A 22,418-nucleotide genomic window follows, 5' to 3' on the forward strand; every position below is an offset into this window, starting at 1 on the left:
ATATCCACTGGATGAATAATGATCGGCCTCCACAGAACATAAAATATTATTTTACATTTTTTCGTGTCCACATTTACGTGAAAAAAAAAAAAAAAAAAAAAAAAAATGTTACGGGCGTGACAGTTCTCCATTACGGACACTGCTCTGAAAGAGACTTTAAAAATTTCACTGAGACCTCAAACAAAAGCACAATGCCTTTCTTTAAAGTGAATTTCGTTTTTTTATTAACTGTATCTTAATTTTAATCAATGTTTCATCTGGGTTTAATAAATAAGAAGTAAATATAGTAGAAAATAGATAATTACGGAGGCGCGAGCGAGTGAACTGGACTCTTGTCTCATAAATGAACCGAAACTTACAGAAGGTATGCTACTTGCCTCACAGACCTGAGAAATATATAGAAAGCTTGACATGTCTACTTTTAAACAGAACAATTCAAAACGAAGGAAAACAGACTGCTTTCTGCTTATGAAATGTGCATTTCTCTCTGGCGCGTTCTGAGAAGATCGCGACGCATCGTCAACTTCATCTTTGCAGTCGACACAGAAAACACTTGTTTATTAATCTCCTTGCTATATTTGACATATTAATAATAATTACTTTTGCCGGTTCTTTGTGACAGCTTTTAGATGCTTTATTCGCAACGCCACCCACATGTTGAACGAGTAACACCGCATCAGCACCGAAAACATGATTTTTTTTCAAATCTAAAATCAAAAATCGTGATACGAACCGAATAGTAGGTTTGGTTTATCGTTACAGCCCTAGTAAGATGAGAAAGCAAGAGTTTATGGTTTAAAAAAAAAAACGAAACAAAAAACAATGGCTATCTGAACATCTTTGCCAAGCGCAAAGTACAGAAGTAGGCTAATCAATAAATGATAGGGGAGGGTCATGCCTTTTTTCACAATCATTTTGGAGGGTCATAGAAAAATGTATTGCTGGCAAAGGGAGGGTCATGTCTTTTTTGACAACAGATCTCAAAACTCCTCCGGTGGCCCCTTAAATAAAAAACGAACAGTCCCTTAAAGGTTTTTAGTATGTATCCAAGTGAGAAAGATGAATTAATGATATTAAGAAGAATTAACATTCTGACTCATTCTGCTAGCACAGGACACACACACACACACACACACACACACACACACACACACACATATCAGTAATATAAAAGGTAAAAAAAAAAAATATAATAGTTAAATACAACTTTGCACTTTATAGTATTTCAAGTTTCAACTTCATGGTTTCAAGTCAAGTCAAGTCATCTTTATTTATATAGCACTTTTAACAACTTTACAGAGATATTACAATATTTTCACAATTACTAATGTCTATCCTCTGAAAACTTGCTTTAACTTTTTCTTTCAGTGAACATGTAGATTGATTTGCTGAGCATTGTATTAACCTTCTCTTAACCTTTACTCCAAAACACACTTGACACTGCCTGTTGATATTGTTTTAAAATCACATCTTACCTGGAGTCTCTGTTCCTGATATGGTAAGAAGTCTGAGGCTGTAGTTCTAGTTAAGTTCTGCTACTGAGGAAATGTCTCATGAAAAAGTGTGTTGTCAGAAAAAAAGTGTTCTCAGAAATGTTGAGAAAGGTTGGAGGGGAGGTGGCCCAATGGTCATTGCCCATTTGACCTTGAAATGCTTTCTGGCAGTATACAATCATTTTTGGCAGTATACTGTGTTTGTGTGGCTACAGTGCCAGGGCTGAATTTTTGTCCCAGTCCGCCCCTGCATATAGGCCTACAATATACATTATATTCTGTTCAGAATATTCTGTTCTGTTCACTGTACATCAGATTATGTTATCTTATATCCCACCTGGATTTAATACATATGCAAATATAGCAGACAATATAATCAGGGCATGGAGGCGCCGGCGCGATCACTTGCATTGCACGTGAACTGAAGCTCGTCTCATAAATGAACCAAAACTAAGCTTATAGGCTACATGCCTCACAGACATGAGAAATATATCATTTGTGCCAATAAGGTCACAACTCGTGTGATGTGTAGTCTGGTAAACAGATTCACATACTGATCAATGATATAAAAAATATACAAGTATGTGATCATAATTAAAGTAATTGAGAAGAATATTTCAGGTGTTCTGTTTAAAATATTTATGATTTATATTATAGGGATGTGTAGTGTTAAATCATTTAAATAATGCTTCCTCAATAATCATTTCCCTTTTTATGCATCGGATGGGGTTTACATTTTTTTTTATACTGCATGACATTCGAAGCTTCTAACGTCATTAATCACATGGTAGTGTCATTTCGATACAAGCATCGGTACAGTGTGTGATACAATAGTGCTACAAGGCTTAAAGGCAGGGTAGGCAGGTTTTTTCTAAAAAACTTTTTCCCACTTTTTCTCTGCCATAATTGTGATTCTTCCTAGCTTCCATGCCTCTTCCCCTTCTGCGCATGTGGGCAGCTCCTGTAGCGGCAGGGGTGGTAGCCATGGTAGCGAGGGAGAGTGACAGTCGCCCAGCCAATCATTTCATTTGTTCCGAATGGAAATAAGTAGCTGTGTTTATTGCAGCCCTAAGAGGACTACAGACACTCGATAATTATGTATTGGTATATAAAGGCAGTTCAAACAAATTTGGGAAAAAGTTTTTTAGAAAAAACCTGCCTACCCTGCCTTTAAGCCTTGTAGCACTATTGTATCACACACTGTACCGATGCTTGTATCGAAATGACACTACCATGTGATTGATGACGTTAGAAGCTTCGAATGTCATGCAGTATAAAAAAAAAATGTAGTATGGCGATAAATCAATAACAAAAAGAACCGAGCACACAACTGATGCTGGCTCGCGCTGTAAATGACTTTCGCAAGAGGATACCAGATCTACACGTGATAAGACAGGAACTTGCGAGTTCATTTAAACCCTGCACGTGCGCATGACATCTCCTCAGCACGCAATACAAGCCCTCGCGTGCATGCGCATGATCATTCCCCACGCTCTCGCGCTTGATCTCCCCTCACCTGCTGCTTCTGCTCGCTTGAACACTTTTATTTTTGGCAGTTGATGGGCGGGAATTACCGTTTTAATAACCTTAAATGTCATTGGAAGTCAGTTGTGATTGGACGCCTGACCAATGACCCGTAATTCACTTGAAAGTCTTACTAGTGATTGCATCATGTTGTTAAGAGATATTTACAGACTGTAATGAGGCATTTTAATGGTTATTAGCATTGTAAATCTACCAAAACTCTTTTTTTTTACATTTTATATTTATAACACTTTGATTTGTGTTATTGGCATTAAAATATCTAAACGAAATTGGAGAAAAATGGGAATGCAAGTCATATTTTCTGTAGTTCACCACTACATTACCACTATACTCCCATTCGGCACTATTTACGTTTACCCAACCAAAATTATATTCGATCTGAGAACCTCATAAATGTAAAAAGTGTCCATTAAATAGTTGTAAATATAACAAGGGCTTGAGATGAAAGATAAATTACTTGTTTATATCAATAAGCAAGAGTTGTTGTGTAAGCTTTTTGTTATCATCCTATGTATTACTATTATGTCAATTTCGAGTGGGTCATTATTAGGGATGGGTGCCGAAACCCGGTATTAAACGGGCCCCGGTGCTGAATTATGAAAGACCGCTGGATCGATAAGCTCGGACGTTATCGGTTCTGCTGTCGGTACTGGAGAAATTAAGAAAGTACACAAGCTATTTATTATTGCTATTAAGAAATTATTATCTTGAAAATTTAATCTTGCCAGCCACTTCTATATCGGTTGAGTGCACGCTGTGCATTCTTGTCTGCCGCTGCTCTCCGGTCATACTCCTGAATGAAACGAAGCCTTGGCTCGAGAAATTAGTGTTTATTGGGGCATTTTTGTAATTTCCACTGCTGTTTTTCTGCTGTGCGAAGATCTACATAAGAACTATTGTCGGATCTTTCAATCTCATTGTGATTAAAGGACAGCAATTTTTCTGGAGCTACGCTGAGTTAAAACCCCGAGACAATCTCTGGGCCAAACCTCATGGTGCAGTTTGTTATCTTCACTGCTGTTTTGCTGTTTCTGCTCTGAGAAGATCTACATAAAGAGCTATCATTGCAATCTCCATCGGACTAAAAGATGACCTCTTCATGAGTCATACTGTGTTAAAACTTTGATCTGGTGAGTGACTGAACCATGTTTTTCTTTGCTGTGCGCTGGGCGTTGTTATCTGCCTTATGGCAAATCGTCACCTGGAAGAGTGAAAGTTTTTTAAGTGCTTATCGATCCCACGCCACCATCATGCGATTTAAATATTCAAGTTCGGATTTACTGCTCATGAACAATTGCTCTGAATCTCGCTTGCTGCCTGACGTTTACTCAGCGTGCGTTGAGTCTGGGATAATCCGCCGCCCACGTTATGTTCATCGAGCAGCTCGTTCGTCTAGGACAGCTACTATTACTACTACACCGGGTTCTATACCTACTATATGGTTGATTGTCAGACGGACACGGCATCTGGAAACGTCCAGACGGGGCATAAACATGAATTATCTACGGTCTCTATCAAAGTTGTCCATGCTCCCTCTGGAAATGAAAGCAAAAGAAACAGTGCTTACAAAGTCAGCTTTGATAAATGCTAGATCAGTGGTAAACAAAACATTTTTACTAAATGATTTTTTTTTATCAAACAAACTGGATTTTATGTTTATCACTGAAACTTGGCTGACTGAAAATGACTAGAGCCCTATTTCAGAACTTCTTCCCACAAACTGTGTTTTTTTCAGCTGCCCTAGAAAGTCAAAGAAGGGTGGAGGAGTTGCTGTAATTTTTAAAAACAGTTTCAAGTGTAGGCAAATGCCAGCAGAGAGTTTTGATAGTTTTGAAGCTATGTTATGTAAAGTTGAATCCCCTTGCTCTCTGCTCATCGCTGTGATATACAGACCTCCGAATTCTAAAAGTGTTTTTTTAAATGATTTCTCCGAATTTTTATCTGATATACAGGTGCTGGTCATATAATTAGAATATCAGCAAAAAGTTTATTTATTTCAGTTAAACCATTCAAAAAGTGAAACTTGTATATTATATAGACTCATTACATGCAAAGTGAGATATTTCAAGCCTTTATTTGTTATAATTTTGATGATTATGGCTTACAGCTTGTGAAAACCACAAAATCAATATCTCAGAAAATTAGAATATTACATGAAATCACACAGTAATTACACAGTGATACCATGGTCATTGAACCAGGTTTTGGTTCTTTTGGCAGTGTGGGCCGGTGCAAATCCTGCTGGAAAATGAAGTCAGCATCTCCATAAAGCTTGTCTGCTGAAGGAAGCATGAAGTGCTCTGGAAATGTCCTGGTAGACGGCTGCGTTGAGTGGACAGCACAGTGGACCAACACCAGCCGATGACATGGCTCCCCAAACCAACACAGACTGTGGAAACTTCACACTGGACTTCAAGCATCTTGGATTGTGTGCCTCTCCATTCTTCCTCCAGACTCTGGGACCTTGGTTTCCAAATGAGATGCAAAATTTGCTCTCATCAGAAAAGAGGACTTTGGTCCACTGTGCTTTATTAAATCCAGAGTCAACGCAGCCATCTACCAGGACATTTCCAGAGCACTTCATGCTTCCTTCATTTTCCAGCAGGATTGGCACCAGCCCACACTGCCAAAATAACCAAAACCTGGTTCAATGACCATGGGATTACTGTGTAATTACTGTGTGATTTCATGTAATATTCTAATTTTCTGAGATTTTGATTTTGAGGTTTTCACAAGCTGTAAGCCATAATCATCAAAATTATAACAAATAAAGGCTTGAGATATCTCACTTTGCATGTAATGAGTCTATATAATATACAAGTTTCACTTTTTTAACGGAATTACTGAAATAAATCAACTTTTTGATGATATTCTAATTATATGACCAGCACCTGTAAATCATGAGGTCGGCATCTGCAACAATGCATTGCAGTGGTTTGAGTCTTATCTTTTAAATAGGAGCTTATCTGTTGAAATTGGAATTGGAGTGAAATTGGAGTTTTCTTCGTCCTCAGTACCTATAACTTGTGGGGTGCCTCAGGGCTCCATCCTGGGTCCAATTCTTTTCTGTCTTTACATGCTTCCACTGTGCTTGATTTTCGAGCATCACAAGATCAACTATCACATCTATGCAGATGATACTCAACTCTATTTACCACTAGATTTTGGAAATTAATCTGTTTCTTCCCTGCTAGCATAGGACATTAGAGAATGAATGGACAAGAATTTTCTCCAATTAAATGAAAATAAAACGAGAGAGTATAGAGGGATACAAACTGTCACTTTGAGTGATTTATGACCCTCTAAGCCACGCCCCCCTTTTTGACCGTGGGAATTTCCCACGCTAGCTCCTCCCACTTATGGACTGTACGTACACCATGGGAAAATCGGACTTGTGGCACGCCTTCTTATGGGTTGAACATCTGAAGTGTGGGAAAATCTCCCATGCTCAGTAGTTCTAAACAGGTGTATATTAAAACTTTTTAAGAAATGTACAATAAAGACATAGTCAGAGACGAGATCAGTGTTTTTTTTATTTATTAAAGAAGACATATGTACATTTAAAACATCAATGAAATAAGTTAAAATTACATTTTTCTCTAAAAAGAGTTATTAAAAAATTAGTTGGTGTTATTTCAAGATGTTAAAACATTAAAACTTTTTTTTTTCATTTACAAAAAAAAAAAGATCATTTTTAAAATGTTGATTTGTAAGCATTTAACTTTCACATAGTATTTTGTAAAACTTTTACATAAAACACAAACTAGTTTAAAAAGCCTTGCCTTTTTACATACCCAATTGTTAAAGACTCGGAGTTTAAAAGATATATAAGTGTGTCGTTGTCGTGGAGCAGAACGTCCACTCACTCCGGAGATTTGTCAGGACTGAGAGTGTGTGAAGGCTGCAGAGAGACACAGTCAGACTCCGCCTCTACCCCCTCCCACAACAGGTGTTCCGTGGGAAACTCAGCAGCTCCTTTTCACTTCCCAAATAGAAAAAGCGACCGGTCACTTCAGAGTCCAAGCTGGAAACGACCAGAGAATAATGGCCTGCGAGCGTTTAATCAATTCTTAAGTCCGATGTGTCTCCCTCAAACCCAAATCTGCTCGACTTCAGCGAGGGCCGTGTCCGTGTCGCCCGTGTGCTGAGCTCTGGTGTAAGTGTCTGATGTTAATAACTGCTGGTGACAGCTGTGATGAACACTCGTTTCTGCTTCTTCTGTGTTCAAAATGCAATACAACCCTTTGAGGAGAGGAAGATGGCGGCACCCTTTGAGTAAACATCCAAGCAAGTGAAGCTACCCATATATACATATATACATCAAATACAATAACTGGTGGACTATAACCGGGGAAAAGTGGAAGAACTAGAGCGATTCATTGACGCCTGCTTTACTGGACTTATCAACATGCCTCAACCACAAAAAAAGTCTCGGCGGCGGGAAGATTCGGCAGACAAAGATGAAAATACTACCACAATAGAGGTTAGTGTACTGGAATCTATTAACACCAAACTGGCCATTCTGGAACTACTTCACCAAGATATTAAGGATTTAAAAACAAGTCTCGAATTCACCCAGTCTCAGTTAGATTCATTTAAAAAAGAGAACGGCGAACTTCAGGAAAAGATCACAATGCTCACAACACAAATCAACAACCTAACATCAGACAACAAACAAATGAAAGAAAACATCCTTGATCTTCAGTGCCGAAGTATGCGTGACAATTTAATATTCTCGGGCATACCTGAAGCAGCACAAGATAATCCCGAAGAAGCCATCAAAGAATTTATGCACTCCGCTTTAAAACTCCCCATGATAACCGTTAATACGATCAACTTCCATCGCGTTCACCGAATTGGACAAAGGCGTACTAATGATAAACGACCCAGACCAATTGTGGCAAAATTCGAACACTATAAACACAAAGAACTTTTGAAAAGCAAAACTAGAGAGCTAAGAGGAACACATTTTGGACTGAATGATCAATTCCCGAAAGAGATTCAAGAACGCCGAAGAAAACTTATCCCAATAATGAAACAATATCGAAAAGAAGGAAAACGAGCAAATCTCAACTTCGACAAATTATACATAAACGGACAACTCTTTAGAGACTTTGATAGGCCTACCACTTAGACGTTTGGTCGTCAGGTCGCCGATCAACTATTCATAATGTAATGTTCGAAACTTGCATTTTATGGATAGGTGGTTCACTAACTTCAATGTATACTACTCACTTTCTAAGATGTGTCTGTTGTTAAATGTTTTATGTTGTTGTATTGCCTTTTACGGAACAGCTCACACAAGAAATCTGCAAAAAAAAAAAAAAAAAAATCTGGATTATATCAACGCATCTAATTTATACAATCTACAATGCGATGTTAAGTTGATGATGTGCAATACCATATATTCTAAAAGAAATGGAAAAAAAAAAGGGAATGAAATTTGCTAGCTGGAATGTACGAGGCATTAATTCACAGATTAAAAGATCTAAAATATTAAATCATTTAAAAAAATTGAACGCAGACATTTGTCTATTACAAGAAACCCATCTGCTAGAATCTGAACACAAGAAGCTTCAAACCTCACAATTCTCACATATCTTCTCTTCATCTTATAGCTCAAAGAAGAGAGGAGTAGCCATTCTTATACGAAGGAACCTATCAGTTACCATCAATAAAACAATAGCTGATACGGAGGGTAGATATATCATAATTAATTCTACCATTAATAATAACAATATTACTGTTGCCAACATTTATGGACCAAACATTGATGATGAAAACTTTTTTCACACTATTTTTTTCAATATTATCAGAATTTACACAATCAGCTGTAATTATAGGGGGTGACTTTAACACAGTTATCAATCCAATTCTAGACAAATCTAACACCTCGAATCAGATGAAAACATGGCACTCTGCAGAAATTATAAAACAATATATGACAGATTTTGGACTTGGTGATAACTGGAGACAGAAAAACCCTACAACAAGAGATTATACATACTTCTCTCCAGTTCATAAATCATACTCCCGCATAGATTTTTTTTTAACAAGTAATTCCATTATGTCTGATATTTCAAACACAACAATTGAACCCATTATCATTTCAGATCATGCACCAATCACTCTTACTTTTTATAATAACCGAAATGTAAAAACTTCAAACAGATGGCGTATGAACATATCACTACTTCAAGACGAAAAATTTAATGAATATTTTAAAAGAGAGTGGACATCATTCATTAATATAAACAACACCCCTGATATATCTGCCACAACATTATGGGAGACAGCCAAAGTAGTAATGAGAGGAAAGATTATATCATACGCTACATTCAAACATAAAAAAGAGCAAAAATTAGAAAAAGACCTTGAAGATAAAATAAAAATACTACACCAAACATACTCACAAAACCACAATGAACAAATATTAAATGAGATAAATCAAACAAAGGACAAACTTGAAGGTATTACAAATAAAAAATTAGAATTTCAAAAACAACAATTACGGTCTATACATTTTGAATATAAAGATAAATCAGGAAAATATTTAGCCAATTTGCTTAAACGTAATAAGGAAAAAACCCATATACCTATAATTAAAAATGAAAATAAAATTACTCATAACCTGCAGGATATTAACTCAACTTTTCAGACATTTTACAAAAATCTGTACGAAAATGATAAAAAAGAAGATGAGAAAGAGATTGGAAATTATTTGCATAACATAACACTCTCCCAATTAAGTCTAATACAGAAAGAAGAATTAGAAATACCGATAACAGAGGATGAATATAAGAAAGCTCTCTTTGCACTACCAAACAATAAATCACCAGGTTTAGATGGTTTCCCCCCAGAATTTTACAAACATTTTTGGTCAATTATTCCACCACAGTTTTTAGATATGTCAGCAGAAATTAAAAATAGCTCATCTATTCCACAGCATATGAACACAGCATTAATCTCTGTCTTACTCAAACCAAATAAAGATCCGTTATTATGTACAAGTTACAGACCCATATCCCTTATCAATACTGACATGAAAATAATTAGTAAAACCTTAGCTTTACGACTAGAAACAGTCATCTCAAGTCTTATTCACCCAGATCAAACAGGTTTTATTAAAGGACGTCATTCATCAGATAACATACGTCGTTTATTTAATATCATGAATATCAACAAACCACAAAATAATACAATCATTGTCTCACTCGACGCGGAAAAGGCGTTTGACAAAGTTAATTGGAATTTTCTTTTTGCCGCACTAGAAAAATTTGGTTTTGGGAAATCATTCATTCACTGGATTAGAACATTGTATAGTACACCTAAGGCTTCAGTTATCACTAATGACATCATATCACCATCATTCCAGTTGCAACGAGGGACCAGACAAGGATGTCCACTCTCACCACTTCTATTTGCATTATTCATAGAGCCCTTAGCAGCCGCAATTAGACAAAATGATAAGATCATGGGATTCCCAACAAATAAAATCAATCATAAAATCTCACTGTATGCTGATGACATTCTACTGTACCTACAAAAACCAGAAAAGTCTCTTATGGAAGTTATCAATGTCATTAATGATTTTTCTAAAATATCAGATTACACAATAAACTGGTCAAAATCTATAATTTTACCATTAAATAAAACATCACAGTGTATAGAACATCAAAATATTCCGTTTAATATAGGCAATATCACATATCTGGGAATACACATTTCTCCCAACCTATCAGACTTATTCAAGCTTAATTTCATTCCATTACTTAAAAACATAGAAGATGTTTTAAAACGTTGGATGAATTTGCCATTATCTCTTGTAGGAAGAATCTCTACAATAAAAATGGTCATATTACCAAAAATAAACTATCTATTTACAATGATACCAATCCAACCCACTAAGAAATGGTTAGACACCTTAAATAGCGAGATAAATAAATTCTATTGGAAGAATAAAAAACCAAGAATTAGTATTACTACATTACAGAAAAACAAAGATATGGGAGGTTTAGGGGCACCAAACTTGCACTATTATTATCTAGCTGCACAATTACAATATCTCTGCAAATGGATCAACGGCAATTATACCCATAACTCATGGTTAGATTTAGAACAGGCAGACTGTAAAAAGATTTCATTATCCGACTTACCATATATTACTGATGTTATTAAGACTCATGATATATACAATAACATGATAATTCGTACAACTTTATTAGCATGGTGGAAAAGTAATCAAATAACTCATAATACAATAACACCACACTCTTTATCTCCTATATGGCATAATCCAGATTTTACCATTAATAAATCTTCACTTATTAATGAAAAATGGAAAATTGCTGGCATTACACATTTACATCATCTGTTTTCAGATAATAATTTTAAACATTTCTCAGAATTAATAGAAAAATATAATTTAGGGAAAGATCAGTATTTTTATTACATACAAATTAATCATGCTATCAGAACTAAGATTGGCAACCTTCTTCCTAGAACTCCACCTCTTATTGAAAAAATAAAACAAATCAGTAACACAAAAAAATTACTATCTAAATTATACAATATATTAACAAATACAGATACAACATATTCGATACCTATTAAACAATGGGAACATGACCTTAACATAACCACAGATACCAATTTCTGGAAACAAATCTGCTTAAATACGTTTAGTTTAAGCAGAAATACCAGCGTGCAATTAATTCAATTTAAGGTAATACATAGAACGCACCTAACACAACATAAAATGTTTAAAATGGGATTATCAAAATCAAACAAATGCGAACACTGTAATCTCAATACACAAGATCACTACTTTCATGTCATCTGGTCTTGCCCCCCAGTTACCAAATTTTGGAAAGAAATCACAGGAAAATTATCTGTCTACCTTAAACGTAATATCCCGGCAAATCCGTCATTATGTCTTCTAGGAGACACATTAAACATAAACCCCCCACTAGAACATACTTCACCCTTACTTCTGTCTCTAGGTATCGCCAAGAAAACAATTTTGATCAATTGGAAAAATAAAAATAAAATCAGTATTATACAATGGCAACAGCTATTAATAGATCATATTATCAAAGAAAAACAGACGGCTATTCTCAAACACAAATTAACTAAATTTATGCACATTTTTGGTACCATTACTGAATCACTAAACATTAATGTGCCCTGAGAGATGAGTTGGTGCCTCACCATTTATTTATCTGACGTAAAAAAACGTACACAATGCAAATCAATGATATTTAATACCCTCTGAATATACTTATAACCTGTATTAATATATCAAGAAGTGTAAAGGATAAAGATATCTGATATATCCATGGTACTGTTTTGCATTTTAATTCTGCATTTTACTAGTTAGTACATTATGTATGTGTAAGGCATGTGAGTATGCCTAAGACATTATTATTGGTATTAATATTTTTTATTACATATACGGGTATATATAACTATATATGTAAGTGTGTGTATGTGAGTGTGTATATATGCATGTATTGTTATATATGTTTGTAAGTCTATATATGTATGTATGTATATATGTATGTTGCAATTACTTCAGATTACCTTTAACCGTCGCTATATAATTTGTATGAAGGGCTTTAAAGGCATGAACCACACATATATCTATCTTATAAATATCATCAATTATTATTATTTATTTTTATTATATATATATATATGTATTATGATATATGTGTATGTACATATGTATATTATTATTATTAGGGTTAGGGTTAGGTGAGAGAAGATCCAAGATCCAAACCTGAGGTCTAAATCTGGTTGTGCACGGGCCCTAACACAACTGGCCGCTCCGCACACACAAGGATGGACCAAAATAATGTCCAGAGAGATGTATAAAAATATAAAAAGAGGGTTAACTCACCGTGGGTTACGCCAATGAGGGCTTGATGCAAGAAAAGCGATGGGTAGGTTTAGTGAAAAAGTGAGAGGGGCCTAAACATTATTAACCCACGTCTGTTTGGACGAAGGGAGACATTTAAACATTAAACAGACCAACTCACGCCTGTTTGGGCGTTGAGAAAAAATTATATTAGGCTCTGCTACATCACCACACACCAATGATGGCGGCCATTTTATGTTTTACAGTCTGCGTCATTCAGGGACACTTCGCGACGCGTTTCGAGCTCGACCACAGCTCTCGTCAGGCGATTTTGAATGACTACTGTCTCTGTTCCCCTTTGCTTTATAGCTTTTAAAGGGGGCGTGGCCCCTCTGTCACACAAGCTCCTTTCAGCATAAAATAATGCATCATGAGTCATTTTTCTGCTATCAACCTTCTTGTTTTTAATTTTAAATATTTTTATAAATGTATACAAACACCCACAAACATCACAAGGAACACCCAAGCGTCGTGAACGAAGTCCAGAGTATCAGGCACTGGCTGAGTTAGGTGAGAGAAGATCCAAGATCCAAACCTGAGGTCTAAATCTGGTTGTGCACGGGCCCTAACACAACTGGCCGCTCCGCACACACAAGGATGGACCAAAATAATGTCCAGAGAGATGTATAAAAATATAAAAAGAGGGTTAACTCACCGTGGGTTACGCCAATGAGGGCTTGATGCAAGAAAAGCGATGGGTAGGTTTAGTGAAAAAGTGAGAGGGGCCTAAACATTATTAACCCACGTCTGTTTGGACGAAGGGAGACATTTAAACATTAAACAGACCAACTCACGCCTGTTTGGGCGTTGAGAAAAAAGTATATTAGGCTCTGCTACATCACCACACACCAATGATGGCGGCCATTTTATGTTTTACAGTCTGCGTCATTCAGGGACACTTCGCGACGCGTTTCGAGCTCGACCACAGCTCTCGTCAGGCGATTTTGAATGACTACTGTCTCTGTTCCCCTTTGCTTTATAGCTTTTAAAGGGGGCGTGGCCCCTCTAACTGTCACACAAGCTCCTTTCAGCATAAAATAATGCATCATGAGTCATTTTTCTGCTATCAACCTTCTTGTTTTTAATTTTAAATATTTTTATAAATGTATACAAACACCCACAAACATCACAAGGAACACCCAAGCGTCGTGAACGAAGTCCAGAGTATCAGGCACTGGCTGAGTTAGGTGAGAGAAGATCCAAGATCCAAACCTGAGGTCTAAATCTGGTTGTGCACGGGCCCTAACACAACTGGCCGCTCCGCACACACAAGGATGGACCAAAATAATGTCCAGAGAGATGTATAAAAATATAAAAAGAGGGTTAACTCACCGTGGGTTACGCCAATGAGGGCTTGATGCAAGAAAAGCGATGGGTAGGTTTAGTGAAAAAGTGAGAGGGGCCTAAACATTATTAACCCACGTCTGTTTGGACGAAGGGAGACATTTAAACATTAAACAGACCAACTCACGCCTGTTTGGGCGTTGAGAAAAAATTATATTAGGCTCTGCTACATCACCACACACCAATGATGGCGGCCATTTTATGTTTTACAGTCTGCGTCATTCAGGGACACTTCGCGACGCGTTTCGAGCTCGACCACAGCTCTCGTCAGGCGATTTTGAATGACTACTGTCTCTGTTCCCCTTTGCTTTATAGCTTTTAAAGGGGGCGTGGCCCCTCTAACTGTCACACAAGCTCCTTTCAGCATAAAATAATGCATCATGAGTCATTTTTCTGCTATCAACCTTCTTGTTTTTAATTTTAAATATTTTTATAAATGTATACAAACACCCACAAACATCACAAGGAACACCCAAGCGTCGTGAACGAAGTCCAGAGTATCAGGCACTGGCTGAGTTAGGTGAGAGAAGATCCAAGATCCAAACCTGAGGTCTAAATCTGGTTGTGCACGGGCCCTAACACAACTGGCCGCTCCGCACACACAAGGATGGACCAAAATAATGTCCAGAGAGATGTATAAAAATATAAAAAGAGGGTTAACTCACCGTGGGTTACGCCAATGAGGGCTTGATGCAAGAAAAGCGATGGGTAGGTTTAGTGAAAAAGTGAGAGGGGCCTAAACATTATTAACCCACGTCTGTTTGGACGAAGGGAGACATTTAAACATTAAACAGACCAACTCACGCCTGTTTGGGCGTTGAGAAAAAAGTATATTAGGCTCTGCTACATCACCACACACCAATGATGGCGGCCATTTTATGTTTTACAGTCTGCGTCATTCAGGGACACTTCGCGACGCGTTTCGAGCTCGACCACAGCTCTCGTCAGGCGATTTTGAATGACTACTGTCTCTGTTCCCCTTTGCTTTATAGCTTTTAAAGGGGGCGTGGCCCCTCTAACTGTCACACAAGCTCCTTTCAGCATAAAATAATGCATCATGAGTCATTTTTCTGCTATCAACCTTCTTGTTTTTAATTTTAAATATTTTTATAAATGTATACAAACACCCACAAACATCACAAGGAACACCCAAGCGTCGTGAACGAAGTCCAGAGTATCAGGCACTGGCTGAGTTAGGTGAGAGAAGATCCAAGATCCAAACCTGAGGTCTAAATCTGGTTGTGCACGGGCCCTAACACAACTGGCCGCTCCGCACACACAAGGATGGACCAAAATAATGTCCAGAGAGATGTATAAAAATATAAAAAGAGGGTTAACTCACCGTGGGTTACGCCAATGAGGGCTTGATGCAAGAAAAGCGATGGGTAGGTTTAGTGAAAAAGTGAGAGGGGCCTAAACATTATTAACCCACGTCTGTTTGGACGAAGGGAGACATTTAAACATTAAACAGACCAACTCACGCCTGTTTGGGCGTTGAGAAAAAAGTATATTAGGCTCTGCTACATCACCACACACCAATGATGGCGGCCATTTTATGTTTTACAGTCTGCGTCATTCAGGGACACTTCGCGACGCGTTTCGAGCTCGACCACAGCTCTCGTCAGGCGATTTTGAATGACTACTGTCTCTGTTCCCCTTTGCTTTATAGCTTTTAAAGGGGGCGTGGCCCCTCTAACTGTCACACAAGCTCCTTTCAGCATAAAATAATGCATCATGAGTCATTTTTCTGCTATCAACCTTCTTGTTTTTAATTTTAAATATTTTTATAAATGTATACAAACACCCACAAACATCACAAGGAACACCCAAGCGTCGTGAACGAAGTCCAGAGTATCAGGCACTGGCTGAGTTAGGTGAGAGAAGATCCAAGATCCAAACCTGAGGTCTAAATCTGGTTGTGCACGGGCCCTAACACAACTGGCCGCTCCGCACACACAAGGATGGACCAAAATAATGTCCAGAGAGATGTATAAAAATATAAAAAGAGGGTTAACTCACCGTGGGTTACGCCAATGAGGGCTTGATGCAAGAAAAGCGATGGGTAGGTTTAGTGAAAAAGTGAGAGGGGCCTAAACATTATTAACCCACGTCTGTTTGGACGAAGGGAGACATTTAAACATTAAACAGACCAACTCACGCCTGTTTGGGCGTTGAGAAAAAATTATATTAGGCTCTGCTACATCACCACACACCAATGATGGCGGCCATTTTATGTTTTACAGTCTGCGTCATTCAGGGACACTTCGCGACGCGTTTCGAGCTCGACCACAGCTCTCGTCAGGCGATTTTGAATGACTACTGTCTCTGTTCCCCTTTGCTTTATAGCTTTTAAAGGGGGCGTGGCCCCTCTAACTGTCACACAAGCTCCTTTCAGCATAAAATAATGCATCATGAGTCATTTTTCTGCTATCAACCTTCTTGTTTTTAATTTTAAATATTTTTATAAATGTATACAAACACCCACAAACATCACAAGGAACACCCAAGCGTCGTGAACGAAGTCCAGAGTATCAGGCACTGGCTGAGTTAGGTGAGAGAAGATCCAAGATCCAAACCTGAGGTCTAAATCTGGTTGTGCACGGGCCCTAACACAACTGGCCGCTCCGCACACACAAGGATGGACCAAAATAATGTCCAGAGAGATGTATAAAAATATAAAAAGAGGGTTAACTCACCGTGGGTTACGCCAATGAGGGCTTGATGCAAGAAAAGCGATGGGTAGGTTTAGTGAAAAAGTGAGAGGGGCCTAAACATTATTAACCCACGTCTGTTTGGACGAAGGGAGACATTTAAACATTAAACAGACCAACTCACGCCTGTTTGGGCGTTGAGAAAAAAGTATATTAGGCTCTGCTACATCACCACACACCAATGATGGCGGCCATTTTATGTTTTACAGTCTGCGTCATTCAGGGACACTTCGCGACGCGTTTCGAGCTCGACCACAGCTCTCGTCAGGCGATTTTGAATGACTACTGTCTCTGTTCCCCTTTGCTTTATAGCTTTTAAAGGGGGCGTGGCCCCTCTAACTGTCACACAAGCTCCTTTCAGCATAAAATAATGCATCATGAGTCATTTTTCTGCTATCAACCTTCTTGTTTTTAATTTTAAATATTTTTATAAATGTATACAAACACCCACAAACATCACAAGGAACACCCAAGCGTCGTGAACGAAGTCCAGAGTATCAGGCACTGGCTGTGTTAGGTGAGAGAAGATCCAAGATCCAAACCTGAGGTCTAAATCTGGTTGTGCACGGGCCCTAACACAACTGGCCGCTCCGCACACACAAGGATGGACCAAAATAATGTCCAGAGAGATGTATAAAAATATAAAAAGAGGGTTAACTCACCGTGGGTTACGCCAATGAGGGCTTGATGCAAGAAAAGCGATGGGTAGGTTTAGTGAAAAAGTGAGAGGGGCCTAAACATTATTAACCCACGTCTGTTTGGACGAAGGGAGACATTTAAACATTAAACAGACCAACTCACGCCTGTTTGGGCGTTGAGAAAAAAGTATATTAGGCTCTGCTACATCACCACACACCAATGATGGCGGCCATTTTATGTTTTACAGTCTGCGTCATTCAGGGACACTTCGCGACGCGTTTCGAGCTCGACCACAGCTCTCGTCAGGCGATTTTGAATGACTACTGTCTCTGTTCCCCTTTGCTTTATAGCTTTTAAAGGGGGCGTGGCCCCTCTAACTGTCACACAAGCTCCTTTCAGCATAAAATAATGCATCATGAGTCATTTTTCTGCTATCAACCTTCTTGTTTTTAATTTTAAATATTTTTATAAATGTATACAAACACCCACAAACATCACAAGGAACACCCAAGCGTCGTGAACGAAGTCCAGAGTATCAGGCACTGGCTGAGTTAGGTGAGAGAAGATCCAAGATCCAAACCTGAGGTCTAAATCTGGTTGTGCACGGGCCCTAACACAACTGGCCGCTCCGCACACACAAGGATGGACCAAAATAATGTCCAGAGAGATGTATAAAAATATAAAAAGAGGGTTAACTCACCGTGGGTTACGCCAATGAGGGCTTGATGCAAGAAAAGCGATGGGTAGGTTTAGTGAAAAAGTGAGAGGGGCCTAAACATTATTAACCCACGTCTGTTTGGACGAAGGGAGACATTTAAACATTAAACAGACCAACTCACGCCTGTTTGGGCGTTGAGAAAAAAGTATATTAGGCTCTGCTACATCACCACACACCAATGATGGCGGCCATTTTATGTTTTACAGTCTGCGTCATTCAGGGACACTTCGCGACGCGTTTCGAGCTCGACCACAGCTCTCGTCAGGCGATTTTGAATGACTACTGTCTCTGTTCCCCTTTGCTTTATAGCTTTTAAAGGGGGCGTGGCCCCTCTAACTGTCACACAAGCTCCTTTCAGCATAAAATAATGCATCATGAGTCATTTTTCTGCTATCAACCTTCTTGTTTTTAATTTTAAATATTTTTATAAATGTATACAAACACCCACAAACATCACAAGGAACACCCAAGCGTCGTGAACGAAGTCCAGAGTATCAGGCACTGGCTGAGTTAGGTGAGAGAAGATCCAAGATCCAAACCTGAGGTCTAAATCTGGTTGTGCACGGGCCCTAACACAACTGGCCGCTCCGCACACACAAGGATGGACCAAAATAATGTCCAGAGAGATGTATAAAAATATAAAAAGAGGGTTAACTCACCGTGGGTTACGCCAATGAGGGCTTGATGCAAGAAAAGCGATGGGTAGGTTTAGTGAAAAAGTGAGAGGGGCCTAAACATTATTAACCCACGTCTGTTTGGACGAAGGGAGACATTTAAACATTAAACAGACCAACTCACGCCTGTTTGGGCGTTGAGAAAAAATTATATTAGGCTCTGCTACATCACCACACACCAATGATGGCGGCCATTTTATGTTTTACAGTCTGCGTCATTCAGGGACACTTCGCGACGCGTTTCGAGCTCGACCACAGCTCTCGTCAGGCGATTTTGAATGACTACTGTCTCTGTTCCCCTTTGCTTTATAGCTTTTAAAGGGGGCGTGGCCCCTCTAACTGTCACACAAGCTCCTTTCAGCATAAAATAATGCATCATGAGTCATTTTTCTGCTATCAACCTTCTTGTTTTTAATTTTAAATATTTTTATAAATGTATACAAACACCCACAAACATCACAAGGAACACCCAAGCGTCGTGAACGAAGTCCAGAGTATCAGGCACTGGCTGAGTTAGGTGAGAGAAGATCCAAGATCCAAACCTGAGGTCTAAATCTGGTTGTGCACGGGCCCTAACACAACTGGCCGCTCCGCACACACAAGGATGGACCAAAATAATGTCCAGAGAGATGTATAAAAATATAAAAAGAGGGTTAACTCACCGTGGGTTACGCCAATGAGGGCTTGATGCAAGAAAAGCGATGGGTAGGTTTAGTGAAAAAGTGAGAGGGGCCTAAACATTATTAACCCACGTCTGTTTGGACGAAGGGAGACATTTAAACATTAAACAGACCAACTCACGCCTGTTTGGGCGTTGAGAAAAAAGTATATTAGGCTCTGCTACATCACCACACACCAATGATGGCGGCCATTTTATGTTTTACAGTCTGCGTCATTCAGGGACACTTCGCGACGCGTTTCGAGCTCGACCACAGCTCTCGTCAGGCGATTTTGAATGACTACTGTCTCTGTTCCCCTTTGCTTTATAGCTTTTAAAGGGGGCGTGGCCCCTCTAACTGTCACACAAGCTCCTTTCAGCATAAAATAATGCATCATGAGTCATTTTTCTGCTATCAACCTTCTTGTTTTTAATTTTAAATATTTTTATAAATGTATACAAACACCCACAAACATCACAAGGAACACCCAAGCGTCGTGAACGAAGTCCAGAGTATCAGGCACTGGCTGAGTTAGGTGAGAGAAGATCCAAGATCCAAACCTGAGGTCTAAATCTGGTTGTGCACGGGCCCTAACACAACTGGCCGCTCCGCACACACAAGGATGGACCAAAATAATGTCCAGAGAGATGTATAAAAATATAAAAAGAGGGTTAACTCACCGTGGGTTACGCCAATGAGGGCTTGATGCAAGAAAAGCGATGGGTAGGTTTAGTGAAAAAGTGAGAGGGGCCTAAACATTATTAACCCACGTCTGTTTGGACGAAGGGAGACATTTAAACATTAAACAGACCAACTCACGCCTGTTTGGGCGTTGAGAAAAAAGTATATTAGGCTCTGCTACATCACCACACACCAATGATGGCGGCCATTTTATGTTTTACAGTCTGCGTCATTCAGGGACACTTCGCGACGCGTTTCGAGCTCGACCACAGCTCTCGTCAGGCGATTTTGAATGACTACTGTCTCTGTTCCCCTTTGCTTTATAGCTTTTAAAGGGGGCGTGGCCCCTCTAACTGTCACACAAGCTCCTTTCAGCATAAAATAATGCATCATGAGTCATTTTTCTGCTATCAACCTTCTTGTTTTTAATTTTAAATATTTTTATAAATGTATACAAACACCCACAAACATCACAAGGAACACCCAAGCGTCGTGAACGAAGTCCAGAGTATCAGGCACTGGCTGAGTTAGGTGAGAGAAGATCCAAGATCCAAACCTGAGGTCTAAATCTGGTTGTGCACGGGCCCTAACACAACTGGCCGCTCCGCACACACAAGGATGGACCAAAATAATGTCCAGAGAGATGTATAAAAATATAAAAAGAGGGTTAACTCACCGTGGGTTACGCCAATGAGGGCTTGATGCAAGAAAAGCGATGGGTAGGTTTAGTGAAAAAGTGAGAGGGGCCTAAACATTATTAACCCACGTCTGTTTGGACGAAGGGAGACATTTAAACATTAAACAGACCAACTCACGCCTGTTTGGGCGTTGAGAAAAAATTATATTAGGCTCTGCTACATCACCACACACCAATGATGGCGGCCATTTTATGTTTTACAGTCTGCGTCATTCAGGGACACTTCGCGACGCGTTTCGAGCTCGACCACAGCTCTCGTCAGGCGATTTTGAATGACTACTGTCTCTGTTCCCCTTTGCTTTATAGCTTTTAAAGGGGGCGTGGCCCCTCTAACTGTCACACAAGCTCCTTTCAGCATAAAATAATGCATCATGAGTCATTTTTCTGCTATCAACCTTCTTGTTTTTAATTTTAAATATTTTTATAAATGTATACAAACACCCACAAACATCACAAGGAACACCCAAGCGTCGTGAACGAAGTCCAGAGTATCAGGCACTGGCTGAGTTAGGTGAGAGAAGATCCAAGATCCAAACCTGAGGTCTAAATCTGGTTGTGCACGGGCCCTAACACAACTGGCCGCTCCGCACACACAAGGATGGACCAAAATAATGTCCAGAGAGATGTATAAAAATATAAAAAGAGGGTTAACTCACCGTGGGTTACGCCAATGAGGGCTTGATGCAAGAAAAGCGATGGGTAGGTTTAGTGAAAAAGTGAGAGGGGCCTAAACATTATTAACCCACGTCTGTTTGGACGAAGGGAGACATTTAAACATTAAACAGACCAACTCACGCCTGTTTGGGCGTTGAGAAAAAAGTATATTAGGCTCTGCTACATCACCACACACCAATGATGGCGGCCATTTTATGTTTTACAGTCTGCGTCATTCAGGGACACTTCGCGACGCGTTTCGAGCTCGACCACAGCTCTCGTCAGGCGATTTTGAATGACTACTGTCTCTGTTCCCCTTTGCTTTATAGCTTTTAAAGGGGGCGTGGCCCCTCTAACTGTCACACAAGCTCCTTTCAGCATAAAATAATGCATCATGAGTCATTTTTCTGCTATCAACCTTCTTGTTTTTAATTTTAAATATTTTTATAAATGTATACAAACACCCACAAACATCACAAGGAACACCCAAGCGTCGTGAACGAAGTCCAGAGTATCAGGCACTGGCTGAGTTAGGTGAGAGAAGATCCAAGATCCAAACCTGAGGTCTAAATCTGGTTGTGCACGGGCCCTAACACAACTGGCCGCTCCGCACACACAAGGATGGACCAAAATAATGTCCAGAGAGATGTATAAAAATATAAAAAGAGGGTTAACTCACCGTGG

The 22,418-nt window shown here is 39.1% G+C and overlaps 1 protein-coding gene across 2 annotated transcripts in view; it reads right to left on the reverse strand.

Moving 5' to 3' along the window:
• Positions 1 to 1,565, reverse strand: part of LOC308700528 (thyroglobulin-like) — a 467,177-nt gene extending 465,612 nt beyond the window's left edge. For both annotated transcript variants that reach the window (XR_014031316.1, XM_081382160.1), the window contains exon 1: positions 1,476 to 1,565. The gene's annotated coding sequence lies outside the window, so the exon portion shown is untranslated. The remainder of the gene's footprint in view (positions 1 to 1,475) is intronic.
• Positions 1,566 to 22,418: the final 20,853 nt, after the last annotated feature.

This window comes from Scardinius erythrophthalmus (genome assembly GCF_964197995.2).
Source record: "Scardinius erythrophthalmus genome assembly, chromosome: 13".
NCBI lineage: Eukaryota > Metazoa > Chordata > Actinopteri > Cypriniformes > Leuciscidae > Scardinius > Scardinius erythrophthalmus.